The 11,173-nt window shown below is 29.8% G+C and overlaps 1 protein-coding gene across 1 annotated transcript in view; it reads right to left on the minus strand.

Moving 5' to 3' along the window:
• The window catches only part of LOC131853952 (allatostatin-A), a 77,793-nt gene extending 69,840 nt beyond the window's left edge, over window positions 1-7,953 (minus strand). Inside the window, exon 1 of the mRNA XM_059205041.1 lies at window positions 7,873-7,953. The gene's annotated coding sequence lies outside the window, so the exon portion shown is untranslated. The remainder of the gene's footprint in view (window positions 1-7,872) is intronic.
• Between the last annotated feature and the right edge of the window lie 3,220 nt (window positions 7,954-11,173).

The following is an 11,173-nucleotide window of genomic DNA, read 5'->3' on the forward strand; positions in this document are numbered from 1 at the left end:
GAAATTTGAATTTATAATAAAACAAATTAAATCAAAATCTTTATTCATGTATGTTGGTCTATTACAGACTCTTATGGTATGACAAATCTACCGTCGGAGTGTTTTAGAGCTAAGAAGAACTGACAAGAAACTCAGCTATTATTCATTTCATTTCATTCTTGAGCTTGTACCTATATGATTACAAAAATATAGATTTATTTTTAAATTCAATTAGTGAGAATATAATGACCACCAGCAAATGCTACTGCATTTTTGTCAAAAGGAAATCATATAATCAATTGCTGTAACCCGAACATATCAGTATAATTAAATTTTAGAAAAATTCGACAAAATCTTAAATATTGGCTTATTAAAAATTGAGATATAGTACAGCAGATAAGTCTACCACTTTGTAAACAGTCATCTACGTAAGTATCGTAATCACTTATTTAAAATTTCAGTCACCATGCATCTTGCTTTGTAAGCTGTGCTTTAGTTGAAGGTAGTGTAATTACAGAATAAAATAGGCTTGATTTAGTCCGAACCGAACCCGCAATCATCGGAGGCAAGACGGTGTGCAAAACCGCTAGGACATAGAGGCCGTCATAAATTAAAAGTTACCAAAATATATTGCTGGGAATTTATCTGTGGCAACGAACGAGTGGTAAGTGGTAACATGATAACGTGATGTCCGTATTGCTATATTTTCTAGCTGATTATGAATAGAAGATAGCATGTAGGCCGTCAGCTTGTTTTACATTTAATTACATACAAAATGCTATTACATTTCTTTTTATAAAAAGTAAGAAGTATAGTTATATTAATATAAAGTTAATATAAATATAGTAAGAACTATATTTATAATTGACCCAAATAAATTAGTGCTGGTTGGTAGTTTGTATTCACATGTTTCGATTTGCAAAATGTGAATTTACAAGGATTGTTTAAAAGAGCAACACATAAGTTTCTTGCTTATTCTTCTTGTGTTGAGACAGCTTTCCGAATAAGCGGTAGATTTAAAAAAAAATATTGCCTATTCAAATGTGCTTAAAATAAGTTAAATAAACTTAATTATTGTAATAAATGATTTTCTATTCTATTCTATTCTAGTAACGAATATTCTCGGTAAAATCTAAGGAAGTTAAATTAATAAATCATTGATTTTCTAATCACAATGCACTTTACAATAGCGCTGACTACCGCAACTGCTATTATAGCCGTGAGAATATTTATTTCCCTTTTTATTTTGACAATGGAAAGTCTCCGAACAATAATATTGGTCATTTTGTATAATCAATCACAATATTGAATAACTTAAAGCTTTGCTGATACAATGAAATTGTAATATTGAGCCAATATTTTGTATATATTTTTGTATTGAGGAATTTATATACCTATCTATTTGTTACCTACAGTATTTTGAATAATAATAGTAATGAATAAAGATCTTGGATAATTTACACAGTTGTCAATTTATCAAAGTTTATACTAGCGGTATTTAAGGACAGTTAACTATATATTTGTGTAAATATATAATAATTATAATATATTAGGACAACTCACACAGCGCCATCTAGTCCCAAGCTAAAGTACTTGTCTTAACAGTACTAAATATCAGATGTAAATACTATTTTTTTTGTAAATACACACAATATACATGGACAACATCCAGACCGGACCGATACAAGCAATCATGTTTGTGCCGTGCAAGAAATCAAACACGCGACCATTGGAAGTATGGGTGCTAAACCGCTAGACCACCGAGACCGACAATAGAAAATACCCGGATAAATACAAGCAATCATATTCATGAATTATCTGTATTGTTAAACGCAACAAATATATAATTGTTATTTTATAATAATATTATAATTGTATAAAAGTGCAATCTATACATATAAATAAAATTGGAGTGTCTGTTTGTAATATTGAAATAAACATTTTTACTACATGCATATGAATATAAATACGGTACATACACCAAAATAACATTTTTTACAATTTTTGTCTGTCTGTCTGTTTGTTCCGGCTAATCTCTGAAATAGCTGGACCGATTTTGACGGGACTTTTTTTGGCAGGTAGCTAATGTAATAAGGAGTAACTTAGGCTACTTTTATTTTAGAAAAATCTTTTATATTAGAAAAATAAACTTAAATTCCACGCGGACAAAGTCGCGGGAACAGCTAGTAAACAAATAAATTAAGACATTTATGTAACCTAAATATTATTAGCCATTTATGTCATATTATTTAGCCAGCCATATTTTTTAATATTTAAAATAAATAGCCAGCCGTTATGCTAGAAAAATTAGACCGTATTTTCATTTTATCAAGAAACGTAGCTGTAAGCTATGATTCTTAAGAAAAACATAATCAGTACATTCTATAATTTAAAAAATATTGAAATCTGTATACACAGTTAATTTGAGGTCAATCAGACCGAATCTTGTTTAATTTGTTGTAGAGCCATTCGCTCTAAGTAAGCTAATTCTAATAAGGTTTTCTTTGCCTTTGAAAAAACTAGATTGTTCGCCGCAGCGGACGAAGATTCCCTATTTCGTATGCGCAAAGATTGATCAGATTTCAACTGTGAATATTTACGAAAGAATATATTTATAAAGTTGTATATTAGATAAAAACTAGTTACACAACATTCATGTAAAGAATCATCACGGTTGGTAGTTTGTATTCACACGTTTCGACTTGTAAAATGTGAACTTACAAGGATTGTTTAAAAGAGCAACATACAAGTTTCTTGCTTATTCTTCTTGTGATGAGACAGCGTACCGAATAAGCGGTGGATTTAAAAAGAAATTTTTGACTATTCAAAAGTGCTTAAACTTAATTTAAGCACTTTTGAATAGTCAATAATAAATAAATTTATGATGAATTGAATAGAATAGAAAATCATTTTGAATAAATGATTTTCTATTCTATTCTATTCATCATCTGCTTCTTACTTATCATTCATTTGGTGTAATATGTTTTTCTCTTCCATTCATCCCTGTTTGCAGTTATCTCGTTATTGCCAAATTTTTCACACTGTCCATCCATCTCTTTTTTGGCCTTTCTCTGCCCTTATATCATTTACTAGCTTTTACCCGCGGCTTCGCTCGCGTTAATTTATCCCCTTAGGGGTGGAATTTGTCAAATTCCTTTCTTAAGAGATGCTTAAGTCATAGTAGCTTTATGCATGCAAAGTCTCAGCCCGATCGGTTTAAAATTGACAAAGTTTCATACAAACTTTCATCTCCTATTTTATCCCCTTGGGGGTAGAATTAATCAAAATCCTTTCTTAGCAGATGCCTACGTCATAACATCTACCTGCATGCCAAATTTCAGCCCGATCCGTCCAGTGGTTTGGACTGTGCGTTGATAGATCACTATGTCAGTCAGTCACCTTTGAGTTATATATATTTAAATACACATAATATTCCCATTGATGAAACTTTACAGTAATATTATGTGTATATTTTTAAATATATATACAAGTATATATATATATTGATTTTTTTATTTTATATTGTATCATAAAACTTCTTAAAAATGCCGTAACCGTATAAGCTATCCCAGAGATATTTTTTGCACTATTCTAATTCTGTTGGCCGCAACAATCCCTTCACGGAACGATAAGGGCGAGTACAGATGGCACTCCAAACCTGCAGAAGGACTTATGGAGTAGCTGAACACGAACTCCTACCACTAAACGATACGATACGGTATACCACTACTGGTACAACTTTAGTCTGAGAGCACTACTAGAAGTTCCAAACTTGGGTGTAGCCGTCGTAATTTTGATCTCCGTTCGGATTTGACGAGGGATTGATCGGATGTAGTATGAGGTTGTCATAGAGCAAATCTTTTACAACTTACAAATATCACCGCTTTTCTTCCGATGGTCGCGGGTTCGATTCCTCGCTCGGTGTAAACAATTGTATTAATGAGTATGATTTTATACGGTCTGGGTGTTTTCTATGTATATTATGTATGTATTTACAAAAAAGTATCTAAGTATTAATATCAGTTGTCTAGTACCTATAACACAAGCTTTGCTTACCATGGGACTAGATGGCGCTGTGTTAATAGTCCAGAGTTATTTATTTATCTTGTTATAAATAAGTCTCTACAAATATATAAATTATTTTTTTGGTTATAAATAAATTTAAAAAATTAAAAAAAAATTTAGTACAACATCCATACCAACTCAGCTTCTCATGAAACCGACTACGTCAAGAACCTGCATATATTTTTGACTCACGGTTCAAGTGAAAAAAGTTCGGAAATCAATCTTGTGTAGGTAAAAACTTTAATTGAATACGTTAGAATTACTGACAGGTTTATTTATATACCTTTGACGACCTCGATGGTCTAGCGGTCTAGCACACCGCTTTACGACCGATGGTCGCGGGTTCGATTCCTCGCACGGCACAAACATTTGTATTCATGAGTATGATTGTTTGTATCGGTCTGGGTGTTTTCTATGTATAATGTGTATGTGTTTACGAAAAAAAAAAAAATCTATGTAGTTGTATCAGTTATCTAGTACCCGTAAGACAAGCTTTAGATAGCTTAACTTGGGTCTAGATGGCGCTGTGTGAATTGTCCTGAGATTATTATTATTACTATACTTATGAAGTTGTCATTTAAGAAAATGATTTGTTTTAGTAACTGTAAAAGTAAACAGATCGTAAATAAATCAACTAGTAAATTGTTTTTTTAAATAATACTAATTGAGGATATAAAATGCATAAATATTTATTTATTTGTCAAAAATATAGGGATGTATAATGGTGGTAATTATAAAGAATTGTAGGTAGATTTGTTTTAGTATTCAACTGTAGTAAAAAGTTGATTGAATACTAGCTGTACTCGCAACTTCGTCCGCGTGGAATTTAACTTTATTATTCTAAAATAAAAGATTTTTTCTAAAATAATAATAGCTTAAGTTACTCTTCATTACATCAGCTACCTGCCAAAAAAGTCTTATCAAAGTCGGTCCAGCCATTTCATAGATAAGATAAAGATAATAAGGTTGTAGATTTTTGCATAAACGAAAATTCTTTACTAAAATTTATACTCAAGTCTCAAGAAAAGGTTATAAATAAGTAATCTATACGTATAAATAAAATTTGAGTGTCTGTTTGTAATAAGTAGTAACTTAGGCTACTTTTATTTTAGAAACATTATTTTATTTTAGAAAAATAAAGTATAATTCATAGCGGACGAAGTCGAGGGTACATCTAGTTAATACTATAAACGCGAAAATTTGAAAGTATGGATATGTTTGTTACTCTTTCACGCAAACACTACTGAACTGATTTTGATGAAACTTTACAGTAATGTAGTTTATATATCAGAATAACATATAGGCTATAAATTTCACGTGTGTGAAACAGCGAGCACACCTAGTTTACTATAAAGTGAAGTTGCTTCCGCTATCTGTTCCCTTATACATTTTAAATCACGAAACGGATTTTAATGAAGTTTTTAGCAATAGATAGAGTGATTCAAAAGGATGGATCTTTGTAATATATGTACACCCATGGGAAGCCTAGTTAGTACTGTAGAACAGAATAGAAGAATAGAAAAACATTTATCAAAATAAACTTAATTTAAGCACTTTTGAACTGTCATAACAAAATTTTTTTTTTGTCCACCGCTCCTTCGGAAAGCTGTCTCATCACAAGAAGAACGAGAAAGAAACTTATGTGTTGCTCTTTTAAATAATCCTTGTAAGTTTATATTTACAAGTCGAAACATTTAACTAATTTAACTGTAATAAAGAGAAGCAATACTAAATGATATTTTCATTGAAAAGATGCTTATCATGTTCTATTTAATATCTAAAAATATTAAACATTTCGGTTAAAATGTATAATTATACCTACTAGATTTTATCTGATATTTTATTGTCCATTTAATTATAAACGGGATCCTATTTTGAGAACCAGACTATCAGTTTCCGAGCGATGGTGCAATTACAATAATTTATTATTGTACCCTATTATTCCTTACTAATAAATGCGAAAGCAACTCTGTTTGTCTGTCACGCAGACGCGCTTTCACGCAAAAACGATTGAACCGATTTAAATGAAATTTGGTACATAGGTAGTCTAGACCCTGAAAAAGCCTAGGCTATAGGACATCTTTAATTTAGAAAAAGGGTTGTAAGGTGTTGAAAGGGGAGATGAAAGGTTGAAAGGAAGTATCATAATTTTTAGGCTGTGGATTAAAAATAAATAAATACGACATTTAAAGTTTACCCTTAAGCAGGTAAAATAAAATAGGGGATGTAAGTATGTATGGAAATTCGTAATTTTTGAAGATACACCGATAAATTTTTTTTTTTTGTTTTTTTGTGTTAGATTATTAAATATTTTATGTTATCCTATTCCACGTGGATACAGCTAGTATTTTATATACCTTTAAAGTTATCAAATAACATTGTTACTATAAATTTAGACTCTATTTCTAGCGAGTCTCTCTCTGCAGTACTTATTAGAAATAAGTTTTGCTGTGAGAATTATTCAATTGATGCACCTTTACTTTGGTACTTGAAATTATATATACGTTTATGTATTTATTGATGTACATAAGCATTAAAATATTTCGTACAAGCTGATCGACGCAACATTGTCAATTTCTCGCCGTTCTTGTAACATTTTTCATTGATGCTCCTATTGGTCGTAGCGCGATGTTAGAGCCTATAGCTGTCCTAAATGGGCTATCCAAGACTAAAAGTATTTTCAAAATTGAATCAGTAGTACCGGAGAGTACCCCGAACATGTAAATTCATTGCACCTCTTTGTGATCTATACAAATAAATAAAATTGTAGTGTTTGTTTGTAATTTAAAATTACAAACAAACACTATATAGATATATACATAGAAAGTATATGCACTACTTATATAAAAAAAATATTTATTTTTAATTTGTCTAAAACATGTCGTTGCACCCCTTCCAACGAATTTCCACTCGCAGACAGATAATGTTATAAGGAATAATTTAGGTTACTTTTATCTAAGTTTATTTTAGAAATTTTATTTATTTTTAGTTATTTTTCACGAACAATTAGTATTTGTATTTATTAAAAGTATAATATATATTATTTATAAATTAAATTAATTTTCACATGTCTTAAGGTATATGAACAGTTTATAATATTCGTGGTATATATTCAGTAGTTAGTGTATTAATTAATAATATTAAAGTATTTATTAATTTTTCACAATAGTTCATTCAAAAATATATTAATTATATTAAAAACTTCAATTAAAATTAAATTTAATGACGATTTTTAAAACACTACTCAATGAATTAAGTTATTATATATTCTTTTTATTATTTTATTTATTAAAGTACTTAAATTTCTTAATTATAAAAAATCTTTAATTAAATAAAGTAATTGATATTGTGTTAAATTAAAGTGATAGTTCAACAAATCAATCATAAAGAAAATCTCAAAATATGTATGTAATGTACAGAAGCACATAATTATAGAAATATCTTAAACAATATAATATATATATAACAATAAAAACTTATTTTTAGTACATTCTAATGCACTATTTAGTCGTGGGAATTTTCTTAAATACTGTGATATTAATTAAAACACAAAATTATTATAACGTACGTATAGCACTTAAAACATCGTTCAAAATTTTAATAAAATATTCTCTAATCTAATCTTATATTATACCAATTAAAAAAAAACAAAATTATCCTTAAAACGATATGTTACAAAGAGTTAGAAACTTTTCCTAAACTATTATCGAAATGTCGACGTGTGTTTTACAATTATGACCAAAAACTTTCGTGAATAATATTTAATTTAAAGCGGATAATTGTGGAAATTTATTCTCTATTTTAAGAAAAAAGAAAGTTAGTACTTACCTGAAGTTGTTCGCGATTGTTAAAGACGTTTACACACCACAAACACGACTTTGCATGCCCAGCGACCGCCGTAATAGCACTGCAAAGCTCCGGATCGCTCTGCCCTTATATAACCCATCCTCATGCGCGGGGGTTGTACCTAATTGAAACCCATAAACTTTTTTTTTAATAACTACAACTATGTATTATATAAATGCCTCTAGTGGTATTACAGTTTGTTGGACACAGAAACTGTATGTCGGAATTAGAAAAAAATATATTTTAGATTATGAATAAATTTCAATAAGAGTCTGTCGATTGTAGGTTTCTGTGTGTATGTTACGTACTTTGTTTTATTTATTATTAAAAGCAACTGATATTTTTAATAAAGAAAGAAATATAATTTAGTAATAGATTTTAATAAAAGTCTATCGGTTGTAGGTTTTTGTATGCATGTTAGATACTTTGTATTATTGATTATTAAAAGCAATTATTATTATTTTTTAATTATTTAAATATTAATAAAGGATAGTATATATTAATATTGTTCTTAAAAAAATAATAAAATAAATAATGTAATTTATCTAAATAGGTGTTATTTTGCGGAAGTCTACTTCAGCTTAAGAAGTCGGAGTGGCAGTTTGGTCACCGAACAGTCAACACTAGGCTTCCAAGCTCTCCGAACTCTAATCATTGCCTGAAGATGCGTCGTTCAGAGGCGTAACACGTGTCGCAATATGGGTGTAGACTCAATAATGGTTGGAATTTCATCACCAATAGAGGTGGTAACGCTTCCAGTAGCTGGTCAGTATACCGCACTTAATATTTGTCGTTTCACACTTGCTAATGGTAGCAGAATTGAACATAATAATATAAATCCATTAAATTACATAAAAAATGTTGTGAACATGTTACTTCTTCATCACGACTATCATTTCGCATTCATCATCCATTATCTATGTATGTTAGTCTATAAGCTATTTATAATATGGGCCATATAGCCTGAATAAAATAAATAAATAGACTCTAGACTCTAGATCTCATCACTATGATATATATGACCTCTCATCCTATAATTTAACTCTAAGCATTTACATTTTAATAATAAATAGTGTCTCTAAATGTTCACAAAATTAATTACTTCTATTCTTGGGGTGGTATTTCACTTACCGCCTTTAACAACATACAACATGTTTTTCGTGAAATCTTGACATTAAGATATATACATATTAATTAATTCCGATTTTGATTAATTTTATATTTACTTTTAACTTTCTTCTTATTTTGAATTTATTATTTTATTGTAATATAGTGCGGAATATCATACAATCTTAATAAAAATGTTATAAAATTAATAAGAATTGAAGAAATTAACCAGGGGTCGGACCTTAAGCTTAATCAATCAAATCATTTATATTTTAAGATTTTTTTAAAGCTTGTGTTATGGGTACTAGATAACTGATACAAATACATAGATATATACTTTTATACATATATAGGCACCGCTTTTTTTCCGATGGTCGCGGATTCAATTCCTCGGACGATATGTTTGTATTCATGAGTATGATTGGTTGTATCGGCCTGGGTATTATCTATGTATATTATGAATGTATTTACAAAAAAGTGTATATCTATGTATTTGTATCAGTTATCTAGTACCCATAACATCATCATCTGCTTCTTCCTTATCCCATTTATTTGTGGTCGTCGTAATATGTTTTTCGCTTCCATTCATCCCTGTTCGCAGTCATCGCGTTATTTACTTCCTTTCTTACCATATCATCTTTCACACAGTCCATCCATCTTTTTTTCGGCCTTCCTCTGCCCTTATAACCATCCACATTCATATGTAACACCTTTCTTAAAAGGTGTTACATACACTTCTTCTAGTACCCATAACACAAGCTTTATAAAAGCTTAGCGTAAATATACAAATGAACACTTTTTAAAAAAGAGACTTTTCACTTCTTTCATATTTTATTATATAGTATGTAAAGATGAACCTATTATGTATCCTAGTTCAGAGGATTATATTGATTTGCTTAAAAGCTTTTATTGCTTCTATAGGCATCTAATAAAAAGGAAATTTATTGAAAAATCCCACGGGAACGTAACATTCCTTGGAAAGTACACGCTGCGAACTGGATAGTCCTCGTACCTATATAGGTCTTTTTTATGAATAATAATGATACAGAATGAAAACCTAGAACTTATGACATATCACCATTTAGTTACAAAGTTAGCAAAGCTTGCATTATATAATATTATATATATAAATATAGAGCGACTTTATTTTATACTATGTAATGATAATGATGGAATAATAATCTCGCCTGCGCGTATGGATTAGGATAAAATCGGGTCAGTTAACAAATATCAGTTAATTCTGCCATTGTTAGTTAATGCCCATGCAATTAACTAGAATAGTTTTTAGTGCAGGCCTCATAGTTAATGATTTTCATTAACTATGAGTCCTCACAGTTTAATTTACAGATGTATAATATTAAAAGGTTAAATTCACAGGTTAAAATTTAATAATAATTATTGTAATGATAGCTGGGCCCGCGGTTTCATCCGCGTTAAATTTCATTAAAAAATATAGCGTATATGTTATTCGATGTATAAGCTATATTACTGTAAAGTTTCATCAAAATCCGTTAAGTAGGTTTTACGTGAAAGAGTAGCACACATCCATACTTACAAACTTTCGTATTTATAATATTACAAGTTACTCGCCCCGGCTTCGCCCGGGTATACATGTATTGTACGTATAAACATGCCTCTAGAATCACTCTATCTATTAAAAAAAACCATCAAAATCTGTTGCGTAGTTTTAAAGATTTAAGCATACATAGGGACGGACAGACAGCGACAGCGATTAGAATGATTAGAGTTATGATTTTCTGTTCTAACCATGTACCAAAAAACAAGCTGGTTGATATTTGTTATCTAAACTAATATTAAAAGAGGAACTGTTTATTTGACTTATGTATGTTTGTTTGTAATAATACTGTATAGTGTTTGTATTGTCTTCCTTCGCATCACACATGGTTAACTGTAGATAACGCCGCTATATGTTAAGTTTGCCATATTGATGTACCTTTTATATATATATTAAACTTACATAAAAAAAAGTAGACTAACTAAAAAAAATTAACTATACATTTTTAATTTAAACGGTGCATCCGCCTGATTTAACGGTGAACGGGGTACTACTGTAGAAAAATAAAATAAACAAAAAGTCATGTCAAACCCGATCATGATAAATTCTTGATGATTTTGAGAGTGGACCGCGGGGAGGTCTACTTAATAGTGCATTGTT

This window comes from Achroia grisella, unplaced genomic scaffold, assembly GCF_030625045.1.
Source record: "Achroia grisella isolate CSIRO2021 unplaced genomic scaffold, CSIRO_AGI_Agris_v1 utg918, whole genome shotgun sequence".
NCBI classification, from domain to species: domain Eukaryota; kingdom Metazoa; phylum Arthropoda; class Insecta; order Lepidoptera; family Pyralidae; genus Achroia; species Achroia grisella.